General features: G+C 40.2%; 1 protein-coding gene, 1 long non-coding RNA gene and 1 pseudogene across 2 annotated transcripts in view; 1 reads left to right on the top strand and 2 right to left on the bottom strand.

The window, feature by feature from the left end:
* The window catches only part of LOC145479914 (MAM and LDL-receptor class A domain-containing protein 1-like), a 266467-nt gene that overhangs the window by 113557 nt on the left and 139157 nt on the right, over positions 1–13753 (top strand). The window lies entirely within an intron of this gene.
* Positions 1–13753, bottom strand: part of LOC145480881 (uncharacterized) — a 124881-nt gene that overhangs the window by 8033 nt on the left and 103095 nt on the right. The window lies entirely within an intron of this gene.
* On the bottom strand, positions 8226–9454 carry LOC145480449 (uncharacterized; annotated as a pseudogene).

The following is a 13753-nucleotide window of genomic DNA, read 5'->3' as shown; positions in this document are numbered from 1 at the left end:
TATAATTGATCATAGGCGATTCTTTCAAAGACCTTGGTTATAACTGAGATCACCGAAATTGGACGATAATTATTTAGATCGTTCCGATCGCCTTGTTTAAAAAGTGGGGTGACCTTTGCGCATTTCCAATCATCCGGAAATATGCCTTGACTTATTGACTGGTTAAAAATATCACGGATAGGGATGCAAATGAGATCTGCACATTTCCGATTGAGCTTAGCAAACTTGCGTTTTAGCTGCCGGGATCCAAACCAATGCTTACCTACCCTTCTAAAATGCTACTTTTAGCCCTCCCCCAAATCTACACACGTGTATTTCACTTGTGGAAGTCTATCGATTTAGACAGTGCTTGGGTGAGAGATTCTCGCCCCTGGCAACTTTCTTTTGTCTCGTAAGTTCTCGCCCGTTTAGAGATGCGCCACACTCGCGTTTTAAATACGGGGATCCCAACCAATGCTTACCTAACTTTTTAAAGATGCTACTTTTAGCCCTCCCCCAAATCTACACACGTGTATTTCACTTGTGGAAGTCTTTCGATTTGGGCAGTGCTTGGGTGAGAGATTATCGCCCATATCAACTTTCTTTTCTCTCGTGTTTAGAGATGAGCCACACTCGCGATTAAGGTATAAATGAGTAAAAATCTTACGAGAGAAAAGAAAGTTGATATGCGCGAGAATCTCTCCCCCAGGCACTGTCCAAATCGATAGACTTCCACAAGTGAAATACACTTGTGTAGATTTGGGAGGAGGGCGAAAACTAGCATTTTTAAGGCGCCTTAAAAGCACAGTTTGGTATCCCCACATAAAAAACGCCAGTGTGCTGTATCGCTAAACGCGCGAAAACACGCGAGTAAACAAAAGATATAAATGGGCGAGAATCTTTAACCCAAGCATTGTCCAAAGCGACAGACTTCACAAGTGAATTACACGTGTAAAGATTTAAGGAAGGGCCAAATCTAGCATCTTTAGAAAGTCCAGAAAACATAGTTTAAGATCCCGCCGACACCAAAACCGCGAGTATGGCGTATCTCTATACGCAAGAGAACTTACTAGCAAATAGAAAGTTGATATAGGTAAGAATCTCTTACCTAAGTAGTGTCCAAATTAATAGACTTCCACAAGTGAAATACACGTGTGTAGATTTTTTTTTTTTTGGGGGGGGGGGTGGGGGAGGGGGAGTAAAAGTAGCATCCTTAAAAAATTAGGTAAGCCTCGGTTAGTATCCCCGCATATAAAACGCGAGTGTGGCTCATCTCTAAACGCGCGAGAACTTCCTATAGAACAGAAAGTTTATATGGGCGAGAATCTCCAACCTAAGCAATGTCCAAATCGATGGACTATTACAAGTGAAATACACGTGTGTAGATTTAAGAAAGGACCAAATCAAGCATCTTGAAAAAGTCCAGTAAGCATATTGTGAGATCCCAACACCGAGATTGCGAGTGTGGCGCATCGCTAAACGCGCCAAAACACGCGAGAGATAAAAAATATAAATGGACGAGAATCTCCAACCCAAGCATTGCCCAAAGCGACAGACTACCACAAGTTAAATACACGTGTGTAGATTTGAGAAAGTGCTAGGTCTAGCCCAGTAAGCAGAGTTTGAGATCCCAAAACCCAAACCGGGAGTGGGGTGCATTTCTTAACGCGCGAGAACTTACAAGGGAAAAAGAAAAAGTTCATATGGGCGAGTATCTGTCATTCAAGCACTGTCCAAATCGATAGACTTCCACAAGTAAAATACACGGGTGTAGTTTTGGAAGAGGGCTAAAAGTTGCACCGTTAAAAGATTAGGTAAGCAATGGTTGGGATTCCCGCACTTAAAACGCGAGTGTGGCAGATCTCTAAACGCGCAAAAACTTACAAGAGAAAAAAAGTTGATAGGGGCGAGAATCTCTTACCCAAGCACTGTCCAAATCGAAAGACTTCCACAAGTGAAATACACGTGTGTAGATTTGGGGGAGGGCTAAAAGTAGCATCTTTAGAAAGTTAAGTAAGCATTAGTTAAGATCCCTGCACCTAAAAAGCGAGTGTGGCGCATCTCTAAACACGCAAGAACTTACGAGAGAAAAGAAAGTTAATATGGGTGAGAATCTCCAACCTAAGCACTGTCCAAATCGATAGACTTCCACAAGTGAAATACACGTGTGTAGATTTGGGGGAGGGTTAAAAGTAGCATGTTTAAATAGTTAGGTAAACACTGGTTAGCTTCCCGCACATAAAATGCGAGTGTGACGCATCTCTAAACGGGCGAGAACTTACGAGAGAAAAGAAAGTTGATATGGGCGAAAATCTTCAACCCAAGCACTGTCCAAATCGATAGACTTCCACAAGTGAAATAAACGTGTGTAGATTTGGGGGAGGGCTAAAAGTAGCATCTTTAAAAAGATAGGTAAGCACTGGTTGGGATCCGCGCGCCTAAAACAGGAATGTGGCCTATCTCTAAACGCGCGAGAACTTAACAGAGAAAAGAAAGTTGATATGGGCAAAAATCTCCAACCCAAACACTGTCGAAATCGACAGACTTCCACAAGTGAAATACACGTGTGTTGATTTGGGAGAGGGCTAAAAGTAGCATCTTTAAAACGTTAGGTAAGCACTGGTTGGCATCCCCGCACCTAAAACGCGAGTGTGGCGCATCTCTCAACGCGTGAGAACTTACCAGAGAAAGAAAGTTGGTATGGGCGAGGATCTCCAACCTAAGCACTGTCCAAATCGATAGACTTCCACAAGTGAAATACACGTGTGTAGATTTGGGGGAGGGCTAAAAGTTGCTTTTCTGAAAAGTCAGGTAAGCACTCGTTGGGATCCCCGCAGCTAAAGCGCGAGTGTGCAGCATCACTAAACGCGAGAGAACTTCCGAGAGAAAAGAAAGTTGATAGAGGCAAGAATGTCCATCCCAAACAGTATTCAAATCGATAGCTTTCCACAAGTGAAATACACGTGTGTAGATTTGAGGGAGGGGTAAAAGTAACATCTTTAAAAAGTTAGGTAAGCATTGCTTGGGATCCCTGCACCTAAAATGCGAGTGTGGCGCATCTCTAAACGCGCGAGAACTTACGAGAGAAACGTAGGGTGGTAAGGGCGAGAATCTCTTACCCAAGCACTGTCCAAATCGATAGACTGCCACAAGTGAAATACACATGATTAGATTTGGGAGAGGGCTAAAAGTAGCATCTCTAAAAGGCTAGGTAAGCATTGGTTAAGATGTCTGTACCTAAACGCGAGTGTGGTGCAACTCTAAACGTGCGACAAGTTACGAGAGAAGAGAAAGTTGATATGGGCGAGAATCTCCAGCCCAAACTTTGTACAAATTGATAGTTTTCCACAAGTGAAATACACGTGTGTAGATTTGGGGGAGGGCTTAAAGTAGCATCTTAAAAAAAAGTTAGCTAAGCATTGCTTGGGATTCCTGCGCCTAAAACGCGAGTGTGGAGCATCTCTAAACGCGCGAGAACTTTCGAGAGAAAAGGAAGTTGATATGAGCGAGAATGTCTCACCCCATGAGGGAACGCTGATGACTTCTACTGTAACTATGTCTTACTGGTGATGTAAGATACTTTAAACTATTTTTACCGTTCATGATGCCTTGCTACGTTAGTCTGCTTTATAAATATTTAACTGCTCTTGTCGAGTTTTTATTTCAATATGATTAAACGTTCTTTTTATGCGCTCCTGTTAAAAATGATGCAAAGTTGTCAATTTTAGTAACTTCAATTTGAAGGTCCTGTTAGTACCTTTTTGTTACTTGATGAAAACTTTGCGGGGTTTGTTTTACCAGGGCGCTTCATGACGCCTCCTGGAATAAGCTATAACTTCCCTAGTCATCAGTTTAACGTACGTTATTCAGGTTATTGGTTGGAAAAATAATGATACTTTTGAACCTTAGTTCCTCTATTTTCAGGGGATGAGGGGTGGGCTCACTTCTTTCGGAGGTCGTCACTTACGGACTTTTACGATTCGTTGCGTGTACGAGCCATGGGCCAAGCCATTGGCCAAGCCATTGGTAGCCGTGTATGGTCCCCTAAATCATTGACAATCCATCTTAGCTTCATGTACTAAGTTTCTCCTGGCGCTTTTTTTTTTTTTTTGTGCCCTCGGCTGTGTAATTGTGCGATATTTTCTACACAATAACTTCAATTGCCGAGCATGATAATACTACACGTGGCTCCCACTGCCAACGACATATTCAGACAAGTATTCCAGATCATGTGGGTTTTTATTCCTTAAAATCTGTGTTAGATTGATTAATCAAACGCTCCTTTACGCCCGGACAAGCATCTCGATGCAAGCTCAGAGTTTATTGTGATGGCTTTCATTGGGTAAACAAGACATTTACGTCTGCTCTCCGCGTTCAACATCCATTCGTAGGCACTTTGGTATCTTTAATATAAGTTCAATTCGTAGATCTGAACTTGGTTCACGGGGAGAAGCAGAGGAAGGTTCATGTTGTGTAATTCGTTCATCATTGCGGGATTACTTGGTTTATCGGCATTCCCCGGTTTTGTCCGCTCACGTTTTTTTCCTGCCCAAGTCTTTCTTCACGTGTGTTTAGACGTGATCCGATATATAATGACCTTGTTTTGTTCCAGATTATTGGCATCGATGGAGTCCGCCATCATTTGAAAGCATCGGGAATGACTCGAACGCACTATTTACTTTTAAAGCACTATTAATATCGTGACTTCATTTTAAAGCTTGTCTCATATTCCATCGGCCCTTTCTGGTTTATTCTATATTTAATATCATCGACATGTCACTGAAACAGATTATAACGCCTTCCCTGGCCGCAAGGCGAAGAACCCTAATGAGGGTATGTAAGGAATGCTAGGAACATTTCCTACCATTTCTCTACGGTTCTTACAGTAGAAGCGCCGTGCGTCCCGTCATGACAGGGTTAAAGCTTTCCCACAAACGTGCCTGTATGTTAAAGCATGGCAAAGGTGGCGTATACTTCTTTTCAATTCGTATACAAGATCTCTGCCTACTTAGTCTATGAACAGGCTCCCGATTGTGTTATAGGGGAAGGAAAAGAACAGGCAAGCAGAAAGCGCCGGCGAGAGTGGTGTGGAGAGGGAAAAATCCCATCGTTATGCTCGCTTCGCTAGTCCCATTTAATTTTCTTCGCGCTCGTCGCGAGCCTGTTCACAGACGGTGAGAACTTCCCCAGATTATAAAGGAGCCTCATGAATATACACACCGAGTCTTTAAGGGTCACTACTTTTCTTGTCGAGGGAAAATGTTTGGAATATTTGGCGATGCATTTTTGTGGTTGAATCGACAGAGGTCTCCTTTCATCGACACTTTTAGGATCGAGAAAGTAAAATTGGTGATGCACAGTTACCTCTTTTTGCGTGACGCGTGATTGGTGAAAAAGAAATCCTCCGTGATGCGTGATTTAAAATTCAGCGTGATGGGTGATTGGTACCACCCGCCAAGCCATCTTCTTCAAGGGGCCTCACACAATAACAATAATGGCTTAATTGTTTAGAACCATCAGAGTAACGTCTAGAAATTTGTGGTTGTAAACAAGTGTGATTTATGAAGAAATGATTGACCATCGCAGTTATTCACACAACTTACGAGCCACTACCTTTAAATATGGCCAATCCAACGACAGGACCGAATATTCGAGTTTTCTTTAATTGTGTCAAAAGATCCTTTTTGTAAACTGTTTTCAGAAATATTTTTTTAAAATTCCAGCGAGGTCACCTTTTTGTGAAATCCAGGAGCGTGCGAAAAAAACCCAAAATACCGTTCGATCAACCAAGGCTGGCCGATGGAATTCAGGCAAAATTGAGCATTTTTAACAGGTCAGCACAGAAAGAGGGCAACTCAACTTTATTTCATATTCACACATGTACAGTTCGTAGTATACGCTTTAGTCATTTCTCTGTGCTAAATATCGATCATCTTGAAGTAAATACGCTTTGTCTACGTTTAAGCCGTTTGAAAAATTCAAATATCACGATTTAATTTTCAACCGATTTAAAACAAGCTGTTAATTCCATTTTGAATGTGGCATTGAACCGTACGTTATTTTACTTGGTCAAATATTCTTGGTAGTAAGTCTGGGCAGGGACGCAGATGTAACCGATGGTTAGGGGTCAGCGGCTGCTTATCCAAGGGAGAGCCGCTATTGCGAGTAAGAGGTCTGGAATTCAGGAAGTTTACTGACTCTGCTATAACAGCACTGCTCCTTTAAAGAGGCCTTCAGAATATGCGCACGGAAAGCATCATCCGCTACCACGCACCACCCTTGTGGCTCACTAAGGGTGGGTCGAAAATCCACTCAATCTTCTTCGGTCCACAAAAGTTGTTAATCCTTTGTTGATTCCACCCTTCGATTGCTTTTTTCAGCTCCTTATCGGCCTCTATGAAGTTGGTGCCTTGATCGCTCCTTATCCGCTCTGGATACCCACGAGCGCTGATGGATCTTCTAAGGGCGTTTATCATGGAATCTAAATCCAAGGAGTAAGTAATTTCAATATGCACTACATGTGTTGTCAAACAGGTGAAGAGGCAACCATACCTCTTTACTCGGGATCTCCCTTGCTATACACCGAATGCAAATATGGTGAACCACGCGGTCGGCGCCCGGGACGAGTCGCATGAAAGCGAGGCTAGTCAGGCTTTGATGTTTTGTTTTGACAATGCTTCCCCAGAAAAGTCTTGCTTCGTCGTCGATTTGGTCTGTTTTATTTAGCTGTGGCTACGAGTTGCTCTGTTTCTGAACGCCACGAGAAGGGATATAAATTTTCCACCGTTCGCCTCTTAAACTTAGGGAAAATAGTGGATTAATGCAATTCGTTGAGACGAAGGAAGTGAGTTCACGATTGTCGCAGGAACTAAAGTTTTTTCGCTACATTTCACACTAGAAGATCTTAGAAAAATCGTTCAAATGACGAGCTTATGTGGTGTCTGGTGGTGTTCCAATACATGGCCAGTGCATTCTCCAAAGTAAAGAAAAGCTCCTCTTGAAAAACATCCTTTGTCTCAAGGGAAGAAGTTGACTTAGCGTCCACTCGCACGGAATCGCACGAAACAAATACTACGGTGTAATAACCAAGCGAATGAACTTCAACTGCCCCCATCGTTGTATCCAGTGAATGCTTTGAGCCAAATGAGAACGACTTGGAGCTAAATGCGGTCGCTTACACATTTTGTAAGATCTCCCAGCCTGAACGAACAAACTTTAACAGTTCCTTCGGCGATCGTGCACTACTTACCTTCGTCTGTTTTCCCTGAGAGGCGACCGCGGAAACGAAAAAAAAAAACAAACAAACACTTTCTCTGCTGTGGAAGATTTCAATTCCTTCTGGTGGCATTCAGGAACACAACAACTTATAAGGAAGGCGAATCAAAAACAGACCAGATCGACGACGAAGCAAGACTTTTCTGGGGAAGCATTGTCAAAACATAACATCAAAGCCTTACTAGCCTCGCTTGCATGCGACTCGTCCCGGGCGCCAACCGAGCGGTTCGCCATATTTGCATTCGGTGTATACTACATTTCAATAAAGCTCTCATTTATTTATTTATTTGTTTGTTTATTTATTTATTTATTTATTTATTTCAGTGGCTCGGAATGATCATTAACCATTAACTGATCCCCTTGGCACGTGTTTCTCAGACATTGAGAGCTCATACATCTTCTTATTACACGTTGTACTGCTGATCTTCCTTTCACTATATCCAAAATGTCTCTCTCAAAGATGATAAGACAGATTTTTGACCCGTGTGACCAAAGCCTTCATGACACTGCTTGATAATGAGATCTGTCACATGATACTTGTAAGGAAGGATAATAGGGCATTTCCTTTCATAACCAATAGTAACTGCTCCCCTAGGCACGTCTTTCTCAGACATTGAGAGCTCATGCATCTTCTCATTACACGTTGTACTGCTGATCTTCCTTTCAATATCCAAAATGTCTCTCTCAAAGATGATAAGACAGATTCTTGACCCGTGTGACCAAAGCCTTCATGACACTGCTTGATAATGAGATCTGTCACATGATACTTGTTAGGAAGGACAATAGGGCATTTCCTTTCATAACCAATAGGGACATTTACCAGTCGACCTCCGACTCTCAACGGCCCTTCCTTTAGCTGCGGATTCAGCTGATGTATCGAGGCTCCAGCCTTCCGAAGAACTTTCTTTGAGGTACTCTTATCCTCAGAACATTCTGAAGCTGAGAGTACATCGACGACCTCTGGACAGGCTACTAGTTGAACACGTCTGAGAATTTCTTTTCCAGCCATTTTAAGCTCAGTTGCGACTGTCAAGTTTTCATCAATTGCATTTCACTGAACATGACTGGAGGATCACTTCTGATTGAAACGTTCTTTCTCAATTGAACCTTAACACGAAGGTATTGTTTGTAGCGCAGCAACCACGCAATGGCGCATTTACATCCACCAACAGGAGTAGTACGAAATCAGATGTTCCAAAACATTACTTTGGAGAGTGGAGATGTAAATCTGAGCCTCTTGTCTAACTTCTGCATCATCATCATCTTCTAAAGCTGGAATTTCAAACATTCTGGGCCAGTGGCTCTCGTCTTCCCACGGGAACATGGGATCTTTCAGCCAATGGTCATTCTTCAACATGACATCCATCTTCAGTCCCTTCGAACCATAGTTAGCAGGGTTTTCGTCCCGGTTCACGTACTTCCACTCGGAGGGTTTAGACCCAATGTGTATCACTGTTAAGCGATTAGACTCGAACGTGTGGAATCTCTTAGGTTCATTTTTGATGCACTTCAACACAGAAGTTAAGTCTGTCCAGTAGTAAAAATGGTCTACTGACATGTCCAATTCTTCTCAAATAATCTTGGAGAGCCTTATAGAGATAACACTGGCTGTCAGGTCCAAAAATTTCACGTATAGGAGCTAATCTTGCTTTCGCTATGACAAATGCACAGTGAACTCGGTGGGTCACATCTTTGAAACGGAAGTAAGCGACGGCTACATATCCTTGACAAAAGGCATCTGAGAATAGGTGTAACTGTACTTCTTTAACTTCACCAAATCCCTTGGGCTTGAAACAGCGGTCTACTTGCAGTTCTTGTACCTTTAGGAGATCGTCTAGCCAGCGCTTCCATTGTTCTTTGTCAGCTTCCTCTAATGGGTCATCCCAGCCAAACCTCGTTCTACTGAGTGTCTGCAGCGGCAACTTAGCCTTCGTGACATATGGCGCGATGAATCCCAACGGATCCAAGATGGAATATACAGCTGACACGATTCCTCTTCGTATCATTGGTCTCTGGTTCGCTAGCTACAACATCTTCTCCAAGACCTCCCACACAAACTTGTCTTCTTCTGTATTCCACTTGAGGTCAAGAGCACTCTCTGTAGGAAGTCATTTGAGCTCTAAATTAACCACAGATTTGGCTCTTTCAGACTCTGGGATCGTAGCCAGCACTTCTCTGTCATTACTATACCACACTGTAAAAACTGTCTAGTTGAAACAACCAATTAAAATTGTTGCCAAATGCATCTGAGAAAACCCATTTTTTTCTGTTGTTGTCACCATTTTTAAATGGTTTGAATTAACTGGTTTCTTTTGGTTTGAAACGACTAATTATTATAGTTATTATGACTATTGATTTGTTTGTTTCGACTATTTTGTTTAGTTAAACTGCCGCCACTTTTCATGTCATTTTAACCATTTAGAAATAGTAGTTTTAACCTGTTTATTAAAAGTTGGAACAACCATTACCTTTGGTTAAAATGACTATTTTTTTTAGTTTAGTAACCACACAAATTGGTTCATTTAACTAATGAAAATGGTACCCAGGGTGCATCTGAGAGAACCTTTTTTTTTTAGTTACTTCTTGTCAAAATAACTAAAAAGAATGGGTTAAACAAATTTGTTATTCTAACCCCAAACGTATCAGTTATGATTACTTTTTTTAATCAATTAAAATTACAACTTAAAATAGATCATAATCCCATCTAGGTTTCGTTGCATCTTTCTTTAATAACTATGTTAAAATAATAATACAGTGTTCTTAACTAGAAGAATACAATTGGGTAAATGCTTATCCTCAGAAAATCAATGCTTGAAATGTAACAGTAAGATAATATATAATGAATGTCATATAGCTGCAAGACTATGACCTGAACACCAACTGTGATAGCAGCTTATTAAGGTTAAATGACCTTAGCAATATCAATTTCTTTGAACTTGCAAACGACCATTCTTTCTGCCGCCTGCAGTAATGACTGGATGTAATCAAAATACCCCCTCCCCTCCGGTTGAAAGGAGACAAGGTGCTATTGTCGCCTCCACCTCTCCCTTCAGTTTGGCATCCACCTCAGAACTATTCTATAACAAACAAAGCATTTCCAAATAAATATTCCTGGAATTAATGTTTTGTAGTATACTGTCTACAGTTTCTAACACTAATAAAATAGAGTCTTTGTATTTCTTATTTAATGCTATTTCTGATCTTGCTTTTACAATGTTTAAACAAAACATTGCATGTGTAGATATTATCATTAATTAAAGTATTGTTGCAATGAAATACTAAATGAAATTAATCATACAGTATTTGATTAGATAAAATATTCAACTGTAACGCAACCACATCATCAAGGCATGTATAAAAGAAAACAAATCTTAAACTCTGACAGGATTGAAGCATAGCTATACAAGTGTTTTGATATTGCAATGGTGATGACTTCTGAACCAAGTCAGTGAGAACACCGAGGTTGGTCGCAATCCCTACATTTACATTACAGTGATTTCATTTAACCCATGAGGCAATATCTAAAATTTAGTGCATGCCTAATGATAAAAACTTAAACAAAAAAGAAACAACAGATCTAGTATTATTTCACATCTTCGGCAGTTAAAGGAAAACGCCTAAAATTAGCCAGTCAAAAATTGTTCAAACATTGCCAAGATTATGTGCTCTGGTGAGCAACTGTCTAACCATTTTGTAGATGTTAGCTTCCTAAAAGAGTTGTCTGTTTAGTGTTATACTTTCTCGATCGTATTCAATAAATTGGTTCGATTATAATTGGATCTGGATTTATGCAAACTCCAAAAGGTAAACTAGTGTGAGAAGTAGGAACAAACAATACTTTCACTAATGATCTCAGACTTTTCTCATGAAAGAATTTGAAACAAACATTTTAGCCTTGATTTCACCCTTTACACCTGTTCCAAAGGTACCCTCCCCCAAAATATTGTCCTTTTCTATTGCTTGCAAATGTTTAGTTTTCTTCCATAAAAATAACCAGTAGCTATTTGCTTCACGCTCTAATTTCATTTCCAAACTCAACTAAAGTTTTTTTTGATTACTTTGGCTGAGGCTGAACTTTTTTGTAAACAATTAAGAGTTTCTTTGATTTATACGATTCTTTCTTTGTATGCTTTTTTCATTTTTCTTTCTACTCTTGGAGCACTGAACTGGAGGGTTACTGTTTGTTGATTCCAGGTGGTGTTGCTGTTCATATTTTTGGAATCAGGGAGGATAGTTTTGAAATAGCGAATTGAATTTGAATTTTGTTAGTAGGAATATTTTCCTTCATAATGTGAGCCAGATCAAATAAGAAATCAAGAACCCATGCAGTTGCCCAAGCAAGGCTGCCTCAAGGGATAACCTCAGCCTGGAAATTGTCAGGAGGCAAGCATTTAAATCTTGCCTTGACAAAACAATGGCTTCTGCTGGATTTCAACTTCTCAACCTTTAACACATTAGAATCCAGAGCACATGCAAATGTGCATTTTTATAACATGCCCAATATGAACAATGAAAACAAGCTGTATAGTTTCCGTTTCTTTGTGTCTACAATTCAGTCCTCCAAGCATATTTAACAGTATTTTCTTGTTAAAGATTCTAGATGAACAGTTGTCTTTGAATGAAACAGTAATGTATCAGCTTCTCTATAGGCACAGATGTTCATGGAGGTTTAACATTGACAACGAAGCAGCATGACAAGAAATGAACAGTTGTAGTTTTTTGCTACTACCAGTAGCTGTTGATCATTAGTCATTGGATTTTAATTCAACAAATGTATCTTAATAGCACAACATAACCCTACATTTTACTGAAGTCATAAAATTATACTGTATGTGTAAAATGTGTCAACTTACCTGTGTAAGCGAAAGGGGTCAGCAATAAACAAATTGTATATTAAAACATAGATTTACGATATATATTTAGAATAGGAAAAAATTGATAAGTCTAGACTCCGAGACGTTTTGGCGTGGTTATAAAGTCGTGCTTGGAGATGCCTGGCTACATTGCAAGAAGCTACCGTTTTTTTAGGCGGGAAACATTACTGGAGGGTGCCATGTGAAATGTATGTGAAATGTATGTGAAATGACCATGTGAAATTACAGGCATTTCACATGGTTATTTCACATCATTTCCATGTGAAATGACCATGTGAAATGTTGTCCTCCCTTTCACATGGTCAAAACATGTGAAATCGATGTGAAATTTTTTTAGATCAAATAGTAATAAATTAAACATGTGATTATGAAATGGGTGTGAAATTTCGTAAGCAACTGATCAGCATTTTGATATATATAAATGATAAATTAAAATAAATTAAATTAAATGTATATATGTGTGTGTGTTCAAAAGAACCTTACAATGAAAAACATGTTTATACGTCCGCCACTTAACACAATTTTTCCTTTCAAACTTGAATGAATTCTAGCCTCAGTCACTACAGTCAAAATATAAACTGAACTAGACCACACGTCCACAGCTACGTTGATGTAACATGTAAGCGGGAAAATTTATGCGCCTTCCGGCGAGTTTAGTCAGTGTTTATAGTATACCTTAGTTTTTAACATACATATCAGTGGAAACAGAAACACAGAAACTTGGGCAAACCCAGTAGCAGTAGGCCTTATACATAGCCTCTTTAGCTAGAAAATTTTACTGTGTGTGTTTGCTTTGTCCATGCCGTGATGACTGACCTCTTGCGGTCTTGCGTGCTTTCGATCAGTTTGGGTAAGAATGAGTTTATGGTGCGCAAATCGGGAGCAAGAAAGTCGTCTCCATCACCAGGGTTTAGGTTTGGGAGAAAGAAAGGTATATGAGACAATGATCTGAACGAGTGAATGGTCAAGAAGTTACACGTGATGTTTGACTTCCCTTTGAAAACTTCAATCAAGCCTTCGGTTTCTCAAACGCATTTCCACGCAGAAAACGAACGCGTTCTTCGGTTGACTGTTTCGTCAGCTGCAATTCCATCTCACCCGATAATATTTATACTAATAACTTTTCCGAAAACTAATCAAATGAGTTGAATATCTGAGTCGGTAATACAGACGACGAACGTTTCAGCTGTAACCCGGAGGACTGAATGAAGTGGCACATTTAGTTTTAATGCATGGGAAGAGGTCACGTTTATTATTAAATTGACAATGGCCAAATTGACGTGTAAATTTTTCGCAAACATTGAAAATACGGTATCTTTTATAGTTTCTATCAATCAGGACGCGGCAGGAAATTCCAGAGATAGTGCGAAATCTTGTAGTTTTCACTCGATCTCACGTCCATATACACAGTTCTACTCTGATCCGTTTGTTGCAGCAAAGCTTAGTGACTTGGTGACTTGCGACCGACTCACTTTTAGATAGTATAAAGCACCACTAAACTTTCCTAAAGAACCGAAACTTCAAAAGATGCTCATTGATTGTTTATATTAAATCCCCCACTACATTGTTTATGCTAGTGCTCGCGCGCACATTCAGCTGAAAATTGAAACCCCAGCTTTGGCCAA

This window comes from Orbicella franksi, chromosome 1, assembly GCF_964199315.1.
Source record: "Orbicella franksi chromosome 1, jaOrbFran1.1, whole genome shotgun sequence".
Taxonomy (NCBI): Eukaryota; Metazoa; Cnidaria; class Anthozoa; order Scleractinia; family Merulinidae; genus Orbicella; species Orbicella franksi.
Note: the sequence above shows the minus strand (reverse complement) of the source record. Positions and strands in the feature narration are given on the sequence as shown.